Below are 19,442 nucleotides of genomic sequence, written 5' to 3' on the forward strand. Positions count from 1 at the left end.
AGAGAGTTGGGGAATGGAATGGGGTTTTAGGTTTTCAGTGGCAAAGACCAAAGTAATCTGTTTTTCTCAAAGGAAAAATCAAGAACAGTTTCAACTTAAACTTTATGATAAAAATCTAGAGAGAGTGGAATGTTTTAAATATCTCGGGATATGGTTTGACAAAAAACTTATCTGGAAAATACATATTGAGAAAGTTGTTGAAAAATGTAAAAGAATATTGAATGTAGTAAGATGTCTGAGAGGTAGAGAGTGGGGAGCAAATAGGACTTCATTGAAAGTAGTTTATATTGGATTAATTAGGGTAGTTATAGATTATGGATGTACAGTTTACCAGTCTGCTTCAAAAACTTTACTGAAAAAGTTGGATGTTATTCAAAGTCAGGCGTTGAGACTCTGTTGTGGTGCTTTTAAAACAACCCCAGTAGCGGCATTACAAGTAGAAATGAATGAGATGCCATTAGAGATTAGAAGAAATCAGATAGCATTAACGTACTGGGCAAATTTAAAAGGGCATAAGGAAAGTCACCCGACTCAGAAGGTGTTACAACCATGTCAAGAAAGGGAAAGACGACAGATTAAGAGCTTTGGTTGGATAATAAGGGTTGCAGTCGATGAGATAGGGATAGGAGATATGACGGTAAGTCCAACTGTGCCATTATCTAATGTTCCACCTTGGCTATTAGGGGAGTTAGAGGTAGATTTGCACCTTTTAGAGTGGAAAAAAGAGAATAGTATTGATAGGAGTCAGGTTAGTAGATATATAGAGGAGAATTATTATATGTTTATTAAGATATATACAGATGCATCAAAAACAGAAGATAATAGAGTAGGAGCTGCGTTCATTATACCAGAAGTGAATGTTATGTTAAATAAGAGAGTAAATGATAAAATGTCAGTGTATACAGGAGAAATGCTGGCCATTCTCTTAGCCCTTGAGTGGGTTGAAAATAGTAGGTCAAGGGAAGTGTTAATAGGGTCAGATTCAAGTAGTGCGTTAACCAGTATTAAGAACATGCAATCCGAAGCAAGACATGATATTTTGTTGGAAATAGCCCAAGCTGTTTATAGAGTTAATAGAGTAGGAGTAGTAATAAAATTCATCTGGATTCCAGCTCATATAGGAGTAGAAGGAAATGAAATGGCAGACAAATATGCCAAAATGCAACCAAAAGAACAGAGATAGATATGGTAATAAGCTATAGTAAGGCGGAAGTTAAAAGCATAATCAAATAAGAAATGAGAAAGAAGTGGCAAGAGGAGTGGAATAAAGAAACAAAAGCAAGAATGTATTACAGTATCCAAAAGAGGGTAGGAGGTATGAGAGAAAATAATAGGAATAAAAGGGAAGAGGACATTATTTCAAGAATGAGATTTGGGCATACTGGATTGAATAGTACGCTTAAATTAATAGGGAAACATGAAAACGGGATGTTTGAGGTCTGTAATATTGATGAAACAGTAGAACATGTTATTATAAATTGTCAAAAGTATAAGGAGGAAAGGATGAGGCTGAAAAACTGGTTTAGAAAAGAAAAAATTAGATTTGAAATGAAGTAACTATTACAAATGAATTCAGGACATGTAGGGTATAGAGCGATTATGTTTTTGAGTAAAACAGGGCTTAGTAGAAGAATATGAGTTGAGTTGTCTTAGAAAGTTGTATTTAATAATAATGATAATGTATGAATATTAATAATGTTATTAAATATTTATGAAGTTATTTATTGGTTTTATTATGGATGTATGTATTTATTTATATATTTATTTAAGGGTAGTGAGGAAAGGCTATTGTGATCCACACTCCATATCATAAGGTGGCGGTAATGCACACTTAAAAGTTGTTTGCCAACCGCCATTAAAAGAAAGAAGAAGAAGAAGAAGAATCTGATCGTCGTGATCCATTTGATAAGTTTTAGATTAAAAAAATCTTTGTAAACGGTATGAGGAAGTTGAGATTTGATTAATTTAATGCATTCTGAATAAGAAGCCGACTGAATAGAGGAATACATTCTACATGGTGAGTCAGTAGGCTATCATATAATTAATGATAAAAAAGACTTTATTACTTCATAATAAGATAGAATTACTGCTACTAAACCGTAAATGAGTCGCTGTGGACTGGTTATTTTCTCTTTAAATTGTATTTTGATCCGAGTAGTCATAAATGTCTGAAGTAAACCGCGTGGTCATTGTACATTGCAGTTCACCGACGCCATTTTATGATCACGCACGCCTTTAGTTGAGGTGCGACTGTGTGAGGGCAAAAGAAAAATCGACCATAAAGGTAAATAATTAATTAATCAATTCTGTGGAAAGAAATATATTTGTACTGTATGTTACTGGTTATGTGATTACTTCCGTTTGAGCGGTTATAGTGAACCGCATGGTTATTATTTGTTCATTTCAGAGTTCACCGTTGCCATTGTTGGCCACGTGTCTGTATTAGAAAGAAAGCTATTGATTCAGAGGTAAATGAATGTGATTATATTATTTCATGAAGAAATGGTAATTGTAAATGTGTATTAGATGTTATTCTGGATCTTTGATGTGGAACTTATTTTGAAATGTACTAAATGAATGTAGGCTACTGGTATGTGATCAGGCCAGGTTTTTTCTCTCCTTTGTTTTTTTTTTCCCGTTTTCCTTTCTTTTCCTTCTTCTTGATATCGTGGAGACTTGCACGATCCTGTAGACTTCGTGTTTGATAGCGAGCCAACCCAGTTTCTAGAAAGGGAGAAGACATCACGTCGTGGAGAGGAGGCCGATATCCTTTCCTTGAGTTTCCAGCGCTAGTCGAGGAAGCACGACAAATTTGATCTAAAGAACTTCTTTTTTTTCCTTGTTGAGGGTGTATGGTCAACCACAACCCAGATTTGAGAGACATTGGAACTTTTACGAGAGATAGCCTACTTGAGGGTCTTTAGAGAGAGAGATTCTATTCTCTTGTTGTATCTTGTCTGTTATTTTCTATTTTCTTTCTGAGTGTTGAACTGACTATGTGGGTATATATTTGGTAACACCAACAAGAGTGGACTCGTGGTGGAAGTTTTCATAGTCGATTTTATTGTCTATTGTTTTATGTGATCTTGAATTTCCTTTTATTATTTTATCAATTTTTTATATTTTTCCTTTCAAGTGAGACCAATTATATTTCTAAATGAATCTTGTGTCTGTCTGTTACTTCTCATGATAACCCGCTGTCTCCTTATCGATACCTAATTCTTCTGATGGAGTTCAAATCTTATCTGTATTATAAATTTAAAGTAAAAAGAAAATCTACTAAATTACTGCTAATAATTCAGACAAGTGCTACATATGCTTGGGTCTAAAATATTTCTATTAGCTAGAAGACCAAGCAAAACTGTGATCGGATTACCTGAAGCCGATCTTAATAACAATTTAAACAGAGTTTGAGACAGTCAATGTTCTGTACAGCATTTTGATGGTGGTGAATGTGTTCATTTTTATTATATACAAAAAAAAAATTTCCAGAAGATATGATCAGCAACTGTATCTGCATTTACACTGACCCTAATAATCTGGTCGTAATCGGACTAGTAGCACAATCTATAAAAAAATATCACATGTAACCACTAGGCTTGCTACGTTCAGAATAAACACCGGTTGCATTTTTGGGCACCGCCCCCACTGAAGATTAGATTTTTTTGTTTAAGTAAAATCATTTAGTTCAGTTAGAGAAAAGACACTATTAAACTGAACGTGTGTGCTTAATAAATAGTGAGCTGAAGGAGAATCGCAGCACAGATCAGCTGCAGGAGTCAGATCTCATTGACCACGAGCGAATTGTTTTGTTGTTGTGTTTTTCATTAAGAATAAACCTCCGTGAAGTTGGCACCCCATAAAACGAAATAATCTTCAAAACTATGCCATTGGTTTGTGCTGCGTTTGTGCTGATTTGTGCCGCAAAAACGAACGTTTGTGCTGGTTTGGTGTTTGAGATATTGAACATTATTTTTTTGGTTGTGTTACGTCACTCTCCACCCCATGTCGTTCAAATCGCTCAAAACCGGTGTCATTCGTTTGTGCTCGGTTTGTGCCGTTAAAACAAACATTGTATCTATTTTCCTTTCGCAGATATAACAAATTTAATTCGGGAACTGTGACGTCACTCTCCACCCCATTTCTTCTAAATCGCACAAAAACTGTGTCGTTCGTTTGTGCCGATTTGTGCCGTTAAAATTAACATTGTATCTATATCCCCTCCTTTAGAAATAACAAATATAATTCGGTGCAGTGACGTCACTCTCCACCCCACCTCATGTAAATCGCACCAAACCGGTGTCGTTTGTTTGTGCTCGATTTGTGCCGTTGAAAGAAACATTGCAACTGCGATCCCCTCTTAAACATAAAAAAATAAACTTTTTAAGTACAGTTACATAACTGTCCACCCCATATGGTCTAAATCGTTCCAAAACTGTGCCGTTCGTTTGTGCTCGATTTGTGCCGGTTTGTGCTGATACAATGAACATCATATCTTTTTCCCCTCCTTAGAAATAACACATTGGATTCGGGACAGTGACGTCACTCTCCACCACATGGCATCCAAATCGCCCCAAAACAGTGCCTTTTGTTTGTGCTCGATTTGTGCTGTTTTGTGCCGTAGAAAGAACCATCATAAATTATTCCATTCTTCAGACATCACAAAATCTTTGGAGGAGTAGTGACGTCAAGCAAGCAACCCGTGCTCTCCATCCATCTCGTCTACAAACCTGTCTGGTGCGTTTGTGCTCGCACAGGACCTCTGCTGTCATTGTTCTTTTATTTTTTAGATACGGAAATGTTTTAGTTTAAATTTGTGCTAGATATTGACATTTGGTCTTTATAAAATCACCAGTGCATTATGATATGTAATGTACTGTCAATACTCTGGCTGCAGGCTACGTGTGACTGATGCTTTAAAGGTTGTATCAGTGATTTCAGGCCCAAAAATAAATGTCTAATCTTTCCTAACGATCCGCTAGCTGCCCGCCCCATAAGCATGCCGTCCAAAAACCGCGTCTCTGTAGGCAGCCTAGGCTCTGAGATCTGCACACAAAAACAAATGGGTACAACCACCACTCAAAACCAAAATAAAGTGTTCCAACCAATCACTGACAGGGGCAGGTGTTGTGAGGTTTTGCGCTCGTGCACGGCTGGACGCGAAATCGGAGCAACACCCGCCCCTGTGAGTGATTGGTTGGAACACTTTATTTTGGTTTTGAGTGGTGGTCTTTCTGCCCCCTTAAAAACATTTGTTTACCCTAAGCACTGCATAGTGGGAAAACAAAACAGGAAAATGCATCTGGCTGTGAAAAAGATAAGCATGTGCTCTTAGATAAAATGCAAAAAAAAAAGTACTAAAATCATGTGTGCAGGTCAATATAATTTACAGGATAATTTGAACAAATAAGAAATTGACAGACACGTCAAAGATGTGAAACTTTTTATTAATTAATATGGGCAATCAGGTAAATGTATCATGTCCAAATGATCCTCCATTGGTCACATTAACAAGAGTAGACCTATGACATTCTTATGCCATGCAATAAAATACATTAAGTTATTAGTTAAGATATACAGCACAAAGTATAAAGTACATTTCATGGCAAAAAGCTTGATGTTATGCAGAGGAAATGACAACAAGCAATATACAAGTGGAATATATGTTCCATTTAATCCTCTGAAGTCATTTAATTAACTTTACATTGTGAACAGACTAAAATTTAACTAATTCACAGAAAAGATTGTCACCCATACTGGCCAAGTTCAGTTATTGCTACTTTTCATATAACTAGAGAATGTGTTGTCTTTTCAAGCTCAATGAATTAGTTGATTTAGTTCACAAAAGGATTCTTAGTAAATCTTTTTCTGAACTCATTGACTTGGTGATCCATATCACTGGAATGCAAGATTAACAGAAAACAATGACTTTGAGATGAGATTTTTACTGAAATATTGAAAATACAGTCTGTTCTTTAAAGCCACCAAATGACAGATTCTTTTAGTCATAAAAAAGTAGCAATATCTAAACACGGCCAATATAGGATGGATGACAAGATTTTCTGAGGTAAATCTAATTGAATGACCTCAGAACAATTGGACTAGTATATATAAGTTATATAGCCCACATGCTTTTATTTCAGCCATCATTTACTTGAACTGATTTGGAAAAAAAGATGCAGTTTAAGTGAATGGCGACTAAGTCACTCCCTATCATTTTGCCCAACATCTCAATTCCATGGAAGAAAGTAATAAAATAAATATATATATTTGTTACCAACAGGTTACATGCTTATTCAAACCACTATATTATATATATATATATATATATATATATATATATATATATATATATATAACCGTGGTATGAATAAGCATGTAACCTGTTGGTAACGAGTTAGTTAATTTGGCCCAACTACTTTATTAAAAACTACATTAAAAATAATTCCTGTTTTGATCAGATGCCTAGGAAACCAGCCTGTGGACGTGATGACATCATCAAAGTCATCAGTGGTGCAAAGGAACAGATTATTACAGGAACAAACATAGCAGTTCCCACAGAAAAGGTGTGGGCAGATTTAAGCAAACAACTAAATAACAAAGTTTCACCAAAGAACCTTTATACTATTGTGAAGACAAATAGGCATAATATATGGCAAATCCTTGAGCTATGCAAAATCTACACAGATACCCAAGATCAAGGTCCAAACAGTGACAGCTCACAAGAAAGCTCAGCAGATTTTCATTCAGCAGTGTCAAAGGCAGACACAGATCAGCAAAGTCAATGCTACGACATTACATTTGAGATCAGCCTCTCTCATCAGAGATGGGTAGAAATCTGGCCTGAAAAGGTTGATTACAATGACAAGTCACTCAACACATGTAAAAGAGAATACACTATCCTGAAACGTGGTGCATGGACACACGTTCTGTATGAGGAGATATGGAAAAATATCAAGACCTCATGCACTATTAGATTCAGGAGGGCAAAAAAATTTCCAAATAATGCATCTCGCTACATAGACATAATTGGGCACTGTACAGAGTGTGACGCACAATTGTCTATAACAGCAGAGAACATGCCAGTGGATAATGAACCAGTTGTGCTTCAATGCATAATCCGCAATGTTGATGACAGTCTCCATACTGGCAAAGCAAAACGGAAGTTATCAGGGGATCTGAGAACACGTGTGTCTAAAGAACTCTGGGAAGGCCGAAAACCAGCACATGTATAGCGAGCAGCTGAGGCTTACAAAATGATGGATGTTGGTGACCCAGAGCCTAGCCACCTGCCAAATCTGGCAACATTAAGAAAAGCCAAACAAGAGATGGGTGACAAAGAGCTTGGAGACAAAGACCCAATCATGTCATTGCATCTACTAAAATACAGTGTACCCCACAATGGAAGCATTCATGACATAGGCCTTGATAGGTTTTTTTGCCATTACTGGACCCCATCTCAGATGCAAGTGTATCAAATGAAATCCAAGTACTCTGGCTCATTTGTGAGTTTTGATGCAACAGGTACAGTTGTGAAAAGACTGAGAAGACCCTGTGGCAATTCTGGACATGTCTTCCTGTATCAAGGAGTTTTGTGTTCACGGAGATCATATTCCAGTAATGCAAATGCTATCAGAGAGCCACACCATCAATTCTATTGCCAACTGGCTCACGGAATGGCAACGAGCAGGTGCTGCTGTGGCCAAAGAGGCGGTCTGTGATTTCTCCTTGGCTTTGCTTGGAGCACTGGTTAAGGCCTTCACTCCTTACCCAGACCTGAAAACATACATCAATCAGTGCTTTGGAGCGCTGGCAAGGAAGCCCGAAGACTCAAAGCTACCACCTTGCTTCATCAGAGTAGATGTTGCACACTGCATCAAGCTCATTAGTCGGTGGGAATGCCTAAGACAAAGAGGAAACAGAGTTCGAGAATTCTATCTACGAGCCATGGCACAACTTTTACAGTCTGATACACTGGAAGATGCAAGTGTATCATTCATTCAATTGCAGTTGTTGCCTTCAGTGAATCAGAAGGAAACGATGACAAAGGTTTACCTGTTGTCTCGGAAACATGCAAAGCACAATTGAAGAGACGATTTGCAGAGGGGGTCTTGCCATGTGTCACTGAAGATGACCATTTAACAGAGGGGACCGGAGTTGAGGAGACACTCCACACACATCTGAAAACATGGGTTACAGAAATCTGTGAAGAAAGTAAGATGGTTGCAGCACATCATGGTGACAGAGACAATCTTCATTTCCTTCCAGAGCTTGTCCCAAATATAATAAGAATGGCATGCTACCTACCTCTTTGGACAGCTGTGATGGTTCCACACTTCAAAAGCGTACACAACACAGCAAGCTCTGCAAATGTTGAGGCTGAATTTAAAAACATAAAACATGGTCTTTTCAAACATGAAAGCCTCCCCATCCGAATTGACCGTTTTGTCATACGCCACCTTGAGTTTCTTGAGGGAAACATGAGGCTTTCCTCTGCACCGGTGAAGACAGAGCTCATTGAGACAAGGAATCAGAAGACAGAAACTGCCCATAGTGAGCAGGACACAGAGGTTAAGCAACAATCAGTGGAGGAAGACCCTGTTGAAAACTGGAAAGGCCTCGGTGTTCCTCCAAAAAAGCGACTGTCCTACCTGACCCCTTGCTCTGAATGGTTGCATGCAGACATAAACCTAAAAAGAAAAAAGACAAAAATGAATGTCTTGAAAAATGGCAACTACCAGGCTAAAAAACCCATCTTGGTTGACAAAATGCTTGTAAGTGTAAATAATACCTGTGCCTTTGATTCCTTTTGCCAGTGCCTTTGCTCTGCATTCTGTGACAGTGGGTCATTCTGTCATTATCTCGAAAAAGAGCACTCAAAAACTGAAATGTTTGATTTGGTAAACACCATAGTCACAAAAGGAGTTGGAAAAGATGCTTACGCAAAGAGGGCAAAAATGCTGTTGGATACATTTCAGTGTGTTCACCTAAAATCAGGTGTGAGGCAGGTCAATGCGGATTGCAATGTTGCTAACATTATCGCATCAACAATGAAACAAATGCCAAGTGCAACACTTACAGCTGAGTGCTCTTCTCCATACTGCAGCCGAAATACAAAATCTTCAAGGACCATCTATCTCTTACCAGTCAACGTAGATATTCTACAAACTGGTGGACTGAAAAGCCTCCAAGCAGCACTGGAAGATGGGCTACACCTCAACAGGTCCAAGTGTCTGAAGCCACTGAAATCACCCCAAGAGTGTCCAGATAGCTGGAAAATTAAGGATGATCCATCAATGAAATTCCTCTGCAATGGCTCTGTCACACACAGATGCATACCTGGACAACTACTGTGTATTGAAACAAGTGTGGATACTAACCATCCACTGTCTGAAATCCCTGTCGACATGGAGCTGGACAATCAGCTGTTCACTTTGCGAGGGGTTGTTGCATTCATTCCAGGACCAACAAGGGAATCTCTTGGACATTACGTGGCTTACTGCAGAAGAAAATCTTTTGCCTGGGAGAAATATGATGACCTGTGTGACCATGTCACAACAGTCTCAGCAAAAACCAAAATACAACCCCATGTCATGTTGTTCACAAAGGAGGACTAAAACCTTTGTCTAATGAATTTCTTGGACTGGTCTCTGCAGAAATTAGTTCATAATCAATAAGAGAATGGTCTATATTGTTTTTCTATTGTTGTTAATCTACATACTCTATTCACTTTGTGCCTGTTTTAACAGTTCCATGATTTTTTTTAACAGAAGTTCTATTTTTCTTTAGTAAATGTTCTGTTATGTTATTTGTATCCAGATCCATTCATTTTAACACGTCTCTTACATTAAGTCAAAAAAAAAAATTGTAGTTCTCTTATTTTATGGTTCTTTAAAAAAATATTTGTAAATTCTCCACAGAAATTGCTCTGTTATTTTTACATTCATCTTTGCATTTAAAAGGAAACAAGTTTGGATATGTTGTCTGTTCAGCTGAGAGAGAGCGAAAAACTTTAAGTGGTTTGCTGGTATTAAATTAATACTTCACCCAACAATGAATAAAATCTCTATGACTTATTTTTGTTTAGTACGAAATTATAGAATCCTAAACTGGTCAAAAAGCGGGAAGACGTTAAACCAGAACAGCAAACTAACAAGTAACAGTCCTCGATTATTTGCTTTAAAAACATTGTAAACAAACAGAAACACTGCTCACCTGTCCTTGGTTCACTTTCTCCTTCAGAGAAAGATAAAATGCTCCGATTATTTGATCATCTGCAATATATGCCTAGATAAGTCAATAACAAATTTAAAACAAACTACAGTAGCCTAAACTTCAATCTGATAAATTAAGCTCGATTTGAATAAAAGAACATAATAATAACAAAGGGGATTAAGCGACGGACAAGGGGCGTGCGTCGCAATGTTCCGACATGCTACAAAGTTTTAAAAAAGCTGACACACAACAAGCATTTTTAAACACGCGTCAATCAATCACATACCGTTTTTTAATCTAGAGCTTGAAGAAGTCATTGGCAATAAAACATCTCCGAATCCAGAGCCGATCCGCCCTATACGCTCACTACGCAAGCTGCGTAGGGCCCCGCAAATTACTCAAGGCCCCGCCTCCCCCTCGTGCCATAGCGCGTCAATTGATGTTTACAGCATCCATGGCAAAATTAAGTGAAACTATTCTTCTGGTCACGAAAAGAGGGGGGAAAAACATGAGAGTGAATTGCGGGAAAAACAATCAGGTAAACTTGTGTTCTCTCCTCTCCAAGTTTGATGTCAGCAAAGTTAAGCAAACTTTGTGTGTGCAAAGCACACTTGGCAATAAAGGTCCTTCTGATTCTGATTCTAAGTTTATGTGAATTAAGTTTATGCATTTCTACTGTGTTTTTTCGGTCTTGCTAACCTAGCTGGGCAGGCAGTCAGTGCATCTCTTGCATCACTTTGTGCCTGACAAAAGTGAGAGTAAAATACAATTATTTATTACGTTTGTTTTTGATGAACGACAAAGTGCAACGGTGTTTGTTTACTGCAGCTCGGAAAAGATAACGCGTCGCGTGTGTTATCAAGCGTTCATATGCGCGCGCACGAAATGAAACGCGCATTTTTCAAGCAGAAATATATGTGGAGACCACGACCAGACATACTGTACAATATATGGGCGTGAATGATGGCACTCCTCATCAAAGTACACATTATACAGTATATACTTTTAAAACAAGACACTGATTATCTAGTCTCAGTCAATGTGTAGTTAAAAACTCTAAACAACTGCACTAATTATACAAGATGGAAAGCGTATTGACAATTTGACTACTGATTTATTGGCTATATTGAATTTTAAATGTTGAATAGCTAGCTGGACATACTGGTCAATATGGATGGACATCCCTCAGTAAATATTAATCATAAATCAAAAATTGCTTCAACATGCATAATAAAAAAAAACCTTTAACATGCTATGGCAAGCCATTTTAGATTTTATTCATTTTCAGTTCATGCATTTTTGATATCAATAATTTTTTTTTTACTATTTGCAATGTGAATTCTTGATTATTTTACTATAGGGCCCCTTAGTTACATTTTTATTAACCAATGTCTATTTTTGATATCAGGAATTACATGTTCACTTGTACAAAAGTTATTTTTTTATTTCAATGATGTCATCACTCACAGGGATTATTGATATCTGCATCACTAGTTCACTAGTTAAATATTACAAGAGCCAAGTCATAGTATTAATAGTATTTTATATTTGAAAATGAATAAAAGGAAATTGGGAGCCAGTTTGAATGGGTCTGATGCAGCTTATAAAATGAGTTATCTATAATTTGCAGGTGCTATGCTTAAGTTTGTCAGTAGAGGAGATGCTGGATCATCAGCCAATATTCTATAGAAATACTCTATTCAATAAATATTGTTTGTTTGAACCTCATTCTGTTCTATATTTTTGTACTTATTCTTTGACTGTTTTGTTTAAAGGAGGGAGGATTGTATTGGGAGCACTGAAGTGTCAGGTGTGACTGTGTGTAAATGGCAATCGGTTTACATAGTTTTTGCCAAGTAAGACATGGTCCTGGATCAACATATTTTGTTGATCCTGGATCAACATTCCTGTCCCAAAATGTAGTCCTTACCCAATCCCTACCCTTAAACCTAACCCTACCCATAACTTTTTCCTAAAATCAGAGGGTAATGATCAGTGAATAACACTGATGTTTAAGGACTTCACCCTGATTCTAAGCCTAAACTTGACATAAACTGTAAACTTGTCCCTCAAATCTGATTGGTTGATTGGAAAGTTGATCCAGGATCAACAAAGATGTTGATCCAGGAACATGTGGTACTTGGTGAAATCACGTTCACCCACAGGGTCAGGTAGAGGGCCCCTTAGCAGAATTTTGCTTAGGGCCCCAGGGAGGTCAGGATCGGCACTGTCCGTATCTAAAAAATAAAAGAACAATGACATCAGAGGCCCTGTGCGAGCACAAACGCACCAGACAGGTTTGTAGACGAGATGGATGGAGAGCGCGGCTTGCTTGCGTGACGTCACTACTCCTCCAAAGATTTTGTGATGTCTGAAGAATGGAATAATTTATGATGATTCTTTCTACGGCACAAATCGAGCACAAACAAAAGGCACTGTTTTGGGGCGATTTGGATGCCATGTGGTGGAGAGTGACGTCACTGTCCCGAATCCAATGTGTTATTTCTAAGGAGGGGAAAAAGATATGATGTTCATTGTATCAGCACAAACCGGCACAAATCGAGCACAAACGAACGGCACAGTTTTGGAACGATTTAGACCATATGGGGTGGACAGTTATGTAACTGTACTTAAAAAGTTTATTTTTTTATGTTTAAGAGGGGATCGCAGTTGCAATGTTTCTTTCAACGGCACAAATCGAGCACAAACAAACGACACCGGTTTGGTGCGATTTACATGAGGTGGGGTGGAGAGTGACGTCACTGCACCGAATTATATTTGTTATTTCTAAAGGAGGGGATATAGATACAATGTTAATTTTAACGGCACAAATCGGCACAAACTGAGCACAAACGAACGACACAGTTTTTGTGCGATTTAGAAGAAATGGGGTGGAGAGTGACGTCACAGGTCCCGAATAAAATTTGTTATATCTGCGAAAGGAAAATAGATACAATGTTTGTTTTAACGGCACAAACCGAGCACAAACGAATGACACCGGTTTTGAGCGATTTGAACGACATGGGGTGGAGAGTGACGTAACACAACCAAAAAAATAATGTTCAATATCTCAAACACCAAACCAGCACAAACGTTCGTTTTTGCGGCACAAACGCAGCACAAACCAATGGCATAGTTTTGAAGATTATTTCGTTTTATGGGGTGCCAACTGCACGGAGGTGTATTAAAAGTCTAATCAACTCACCATTCAAGCAATAAGCCCCAAATTGGCGCTAATTTGAAAGCGAAACTAAAATGTGTACGTCGCCCAAGGACCCAAAATCACTGGACTTAATGACTACAGACCTGTCGCTCTCACGTCTGTGGTCATGAAGTCGTTTGAAAGACTGGTGCTAGCCCACCTGAAGGACATCACTGGACCCCTGCTGGATCCCTTTCAGTTTGCTTACAGAGCAAACAGGTCTGTGGATGATGCAGTCAACATGGGACTGCATTATATCCTGCAACATCTCGACAGACCAGGGACTTATGCAAGGATCCTCTTTGTGGACTTCAGTTCGGCCTTCAATACCATCATGCCTGGTCTTCTCACAGCCAAACTGACCCAGCTCTCCATACCATCCTCGATCTGTCAGTGGATCTCCAGCTTCCTGACGGACCGGCAGCAGCGAGTGAGACTGGGGAAACACACATCCAAGACACTCACAATCAGCACTGGTGCTCCCCAAGGGTGCGTTCTCTCCCCACTGCTCTTCTCCCTGTACACTAATGACTGCACTTCTAAAGACCCCACTGTCAAGCTCCTGAAATTTGCAGACGACACCACTGTCATCGGTCTCATCCGAAACGGTGACGAGTCTGCTTACAGACTGGAGGTTGAACAGCTGGCTGCCTGGTGCAGTTATAACAACCTTGAGCTGAACACGCTCAAAACAGTGGAGATGATCGTGGACTTCAGGAGGAACAGCTCAGCACTCCCCCCACTCACCATCATGAACAGCACTGTGGAAGCAGTGGAGTCATTCAGGTTCCTGGGCACTATCATCTCTCAGGACCTGAAGTGGGACAATCACATTGACTCCACTGTGAAAAAGGCCCAGCAGAGACTGTACTTCCTTCGCCAGCTGAGGAAGTTCAACCTGCCACAGGATCTGCTGATTCAGTTCTACTCAGCCGTCATTGAGTCTGTCTTGTGCGCTTCCATCACTGTCTGGTTTGGTTCAGCTACCAAATCAGACATCAGGAGACTACAACGGACAGTCCGGACTGCGGAGAGGATTATTGGTGCCCCCCTGCCAAACCTCCAGGACCTGTACTCTTCCAGAGTGAGGAAGAGAGCAGGTAAAATCATCACAGACTCCACTCACCCTGGACACCACCTGTTTGAACTGTTACCGTCAAGACGGAGACTCAGATCACTGGCCACAAGAACATCTCGGCACAGGAACAGTTTCTTCCCACAGGCCATTTCCCTCCTGAACAGTTAACACTCCTCCCAAGGCATATGCCTGTAAGTGCAATACTCCCACTGTTTAGTGCAATATCCCACAACTCAGGTGATACTTATATGTAGATTTATTTATTTATAATATTCAAAACACTGTAAATAGGTTCATAATCTGTAAATCTGAAAATGTCTATTCTGACTAAACCCAACTGTGATAGTTTTATTCTCATATATTTATATTTTTATTTTTTATTCTTATAATTTGTAGTATTATGTTTCATGTTGTATTTGTATATGTCCACTGGAAGCCTCAGTACCAAAACAAATTCCTTGTGTGTGCAAGCACACTTGGCAATAAAGCTCTTTCTGATTCTGATTCTGATTCTGATTCTGACATGTGCGGCGTGTGCATTTTAGTTTTGCCTTTAAATTGGTGATTTATAAACCCTGATGCCGGTATTACCGGTGTTGTTACATGTGCATTAACCGGTGGGAAAATATCCTCACCATCACATCCCTAGGTCAATTGGCCAAATCCAAATAAAATTTCATTTGATTTGTAAGGGGTGTTTTAAACCTTTTCTAATCCGATCGAGAGGACTCGAGAGGACGGATGGAAACCCGAGGAAAAGGAAAAGAGGCCAATATTAGGAAAATGGTTAGAATATGTGCTAACAGCGGGAAACTGTGTGTTAGTGTGTGCATGTCAAAAAATCATCCGTTCCAATTTGAAGCTCGTGATATAAATCCATTCACATTATTTAGCATCCATGTAAACGCTACTTTTGTATTAATCTATTGGAATAAATTCATTCTGATTGAAACAAAAGGTGTCCCTGTAAACGTTTCTATTGTCACCAAAAAACAGGCCTTTCACTGGCATATTTGGCGTGAGTGAAAGAGAAAAGTTAATCCTTAATTGAAAATCAAGTAGCCTATATTCATGTGTGAAGCCAGTGGGTCAGAAAGAATGATTTATAAACCAGTTAAATAATACAAAATAAGTGAATGTTAATTTAGTAAATAATTTGCTTGTTTTCGAATATTTCTAATAATGTCAAAGAATGTGTTTAAATGTATTAGCTTTAAATGTATTAATTAAGCTTTGACTTTGGCAACATCTTATTTGATTTTCGGTTTACATGTCGTCTTGTAATTGTGTTTTTCTCTAAGCTCAGTTTTCTGTTGTTTTCTTTACAGATCCCGTGTTTTAAAAGAGAGAAAGAATTGGAAACCAGTTGCAGTGATTGTGTAGTCGTCGAGATGAACGGTTGTGGAGAAACTGCTGAATCTCTTCTCACGGATACCGGAGTGTCTTAAAACATGAAATAACATTACAATCACTTTAGCCTTGTTCAAAATGTCAGTCCAAGTCAGATTTTGTGCATATCTGATCAGATTTGGTAAATGTGAACTACAAAAGGCTTAAAGGGCATATTGCAGGATTTTTTTTTAATATAAACTTCTATGAAACTACCATGTGAAAAGTTAATGCAGGATTTAAAATTGTTTTGCAAGACATAAGGGTTATGATAATGATAATGTTAATGTTTGTCAATTTGTAGGCCTACCTGTTTATTATGCTATTTGTTAACATTGTTAATAAAAAAAAATATATAAAATGTATATGTACATATATACAGTATAATTATGGCAGGCCTATAGTGGCTGATATACTTTAAAATAAACCTTTGTTTTCTATGATGATGTCCGGCACACTTATTTATTTATTTATTTATTTATTTGTAGCCAAAATTGAAGCTGCATACCCCTAACATTGCGCCCCTGGGGACATTAAATGCAAGAATAAGTCAGTAATATTACATGTAGGCCTATAGTAAGAGTAACAAATGCATTTGAGAGTAACTGTCATTCCAGTTCAGTAAAATAAATGAAAATGCAAAAAGAGATATTTTGAAAGAGTTTACACTTTATATTTGTGTGCTTTTTGGACAAATCAACAAACTCGTCTCCATACCGGCGTGATGACTCCGATCCGCAACCAGATGAACTGGATAAATATTGTGAAAGTTCTGATCCCATCTGACTTCTGACTTATAATGTTGCCTAAATCATAATCATACACTGTTCGTTCTTTGTGTGTGTGAACTCTCCCTTAAAGTGAAAATCGCTCCCCTGCATGAGTGACAAATAGGTCACAAAAGAAAGCGCTTTTCTTTCTGTTTCTGTTTTCTTGTGCTCTTGGTCCAGAGGTGGAGATCGAGGAGCTGCAGGAGCTGCCTATACTTTGGTAGGTTATATGCCAATACCGTAGCGAGAAGATGGACTTTACTGATATTTTCACAACTACGTCATTTAAATATTTAATAGCCTATATTAATCGATTAAAACTTATCACAAAAATATTAATTAGAATGAAGATATACCTAATGATATAATACTGAGTGATTAACAGATTTGCTCTTTTTTGATTGCATTCTGATTTTGTAACTTTTTCAATGAACCTACGTTATTTGTTGTATTTGTTGTATCGTTATTCATAATATTTTGAACCAACGTTGAAACCAAAAGCCAATACCAAGAAAACCAAGCCACCAAAACCATTTAATGTCATTTTTAAATTATTGTCCATAAATTCAGCTGATTTGGAGTTTTTGGAAACACTTAACAATAAAGCTTTAATTTAATAACATTAATACAATGGATTAATAACGATGAATTCTACAGGATTTATTAATCTAGGTTCATGTTAAAACTAAGCTACTGATTCGGAAATTAAAATGAGTATTTTTATTACCTAACATTAACATGGATTAATAAATGCTGTAATATATGTATAGCTATATTATATTATTCATTTTTAGTTCATGTTTGCTAATTGATTAAATAGACTTAAATATTATGTGTGTCAAGCTAAGGAGACGAAAACGGGCAGAAAGTTGCATAAACTCAGTGAATCACCAGTATTTATCACTAGAATAACTAATGGTGTTGTATCAGTTCCTGTTTCAGAATCTTACTGTTCCCTTTTTCAGTCAGTTCAGACTCAGTATCAGCTCTATACACGCTGCACATCTCTTCTTCAGTCAGTGGTCACAACACATCAAATACTCCAGCTGAACAAACTCCCGGCGTACATAGAACTCCTCAACAAGTGAGTTATTTCATATATTTCATTTATTTAAACTTTTATAAAAATGGTAATTTGTAAATCAAAAAGAACGAAGTTTAAAGTCTTATTCTGTGCAAAATATATTTTGATAATTGTGAATATTATAACTGTAAAACATGAACTATTAAACAACCCTATTTTTTAAAACAGTACAATAACAACGAGTGTGTTGTGTGTAGATTTGTTGTTTAATAATAATCAATGCTGAGTGACAGAGATTTGTGTAAATGTAACTGATAGCTTAGAATTTTAAGCAACACTTTACAATAAGCTTTCTTTTAGGACTATTTAACGATGATGACTTTTACATGCATTTATTAATCTTAGTTCATGTTAATTTCAACATCTAGCCTACTAATTCAGAAATTACATTTGTATTTTATTAAATAGCCTTTTATTAAAGTCCCTGTAAAGGCAATTCTAAAAAAAAGTTCTAAGCACATTATAAATGTTAGAAATGTATTGCTAAAACATATTACAAAGACTGTGAACTGTGAAGTTCTGAAATGTGGAGTTAGACCGTTAAACAGTTTTTCACCATTGCTATTTTCCGGATTTTTTGGGCGGGTCTAAAACGGGGCTCGATGACGCACTGGAGCCCCTGAGCTCCTGGACACGCCCCTACTTGATGACGCACTAGAGCCACTGAGGCTGGTGCTCCACTAACAATATAAATAGAGCACATTTGCATCAGTTTGGCGCTCAATCGCGAGTTACTGTCAGTACTATTATTAGTTACTACAGCGTACAGTTTGCTAGTTAGCTATGTCTTCGTCACGGAAATGCGTACTACCTGGATGCGATCATGTAGCTACAAAACAAATCGGTGTCCTTATTTAAATTTCCTAAAAACGATCACATCAAGAAGAGGTGGATTAATTTTGTGAAGAGCCACGTTGATGGAGGGCTGAGGATCACAGCTAACAGCCTCTGTAGTGATCATTTTACACGGGATAGTTTTATAAACTTTCGTCGGAGACAACTGGGATTCACTGATAATCCGCCGTTACTGGTGAATGGACTATCTCCCGCCTCGGCCTTCATCCTCCCGTCGCGCCGACAACTGGTGCCATCATCGGCAGTGCGTCCCCACCAATGAGTATAAGTTGCCTTGTGTGGTGTGCTTATGTAAATACAGTAATTATTGTAGGTAGTCCACAGCTTTCGGTAGTCGACGGCAGCTTTTCCGCGAGTGGGCGTGGTTTCAGCGCAGCCAGCGGACACGCCCCCAGCATTTGAGAGCAGAAACTAGCCTACTGCTAATTTTTTCAAGATTTTGATAGCTTATTTTATGTACTTGCCGGCTTTTTTTTATCATTCAAATTTGGCTGGGTGGCTAATAACACATTTTTCTGTGGTGTGACAAACTCAGAACACATACTTAATTTTGACTTTACAGGGACTTTAAAGGATTAATAAAAGCTGTATTGCTCATTGTTATACACGTTATCTAATACATTTAATAATGTAACTGTGAGTCGCAGTGTCAAGTCTAGTCTCAAGCAAATAGTTGCTTTTCAACCATTCGTCACACACTCTCATTACACTGACCACAAGAGAAATACCGTTTCTCCTGGACGGACATTTACAGGATGTGATTAATTATGCAGCCTCTAGATGGCGCGTGACTGTCAATGTGAATCTGTCACTGTAAATGTTAATGTATCTGTCCCTGTCCAGACTCTT

General features: G+C 37.9%; 1 long non-coding RNA gene across 1 annotated transcript; it reads left to right on the plus strand.

Annotated features, from left to right (window-relative positions):
* The first annotated feature begins 1,822 nt into the window (after positions 1–1,822).
* LOC143725566 (uncharacterized) lies at positions 1,823–16,071 on the plus strand. Its single transcript, XR_013198257.1, has 3 exons — positions 1,823–2,017; positions 2,203–2,284; positions 15,824–16,071. It is a non-coding gene; the product is annotated as an uncharacterized LOC143725566 (long non-coding RNA).
* The last annotated feature ends 3,371 nt before the right edge of the window (positions 16,072–19,442 follow it).

This window comes from Siphateles boraxobius, unplaced genomic scaffold, assembly GCF_051911475.1.
Source record: "Siphateles boraxobius isolate OS27281-9 unplaced genomic scaffold, OSU_SipBor_1 77, whole genome shotgun sequence".
NCBI classification, from domain to species: domain Eukaryota; kingdom Metazoa; phylum Chordata; class Actinopteri; order Cypriniformes; family Leuciscidae; genus Siphateles; species Siphateles boraxobius.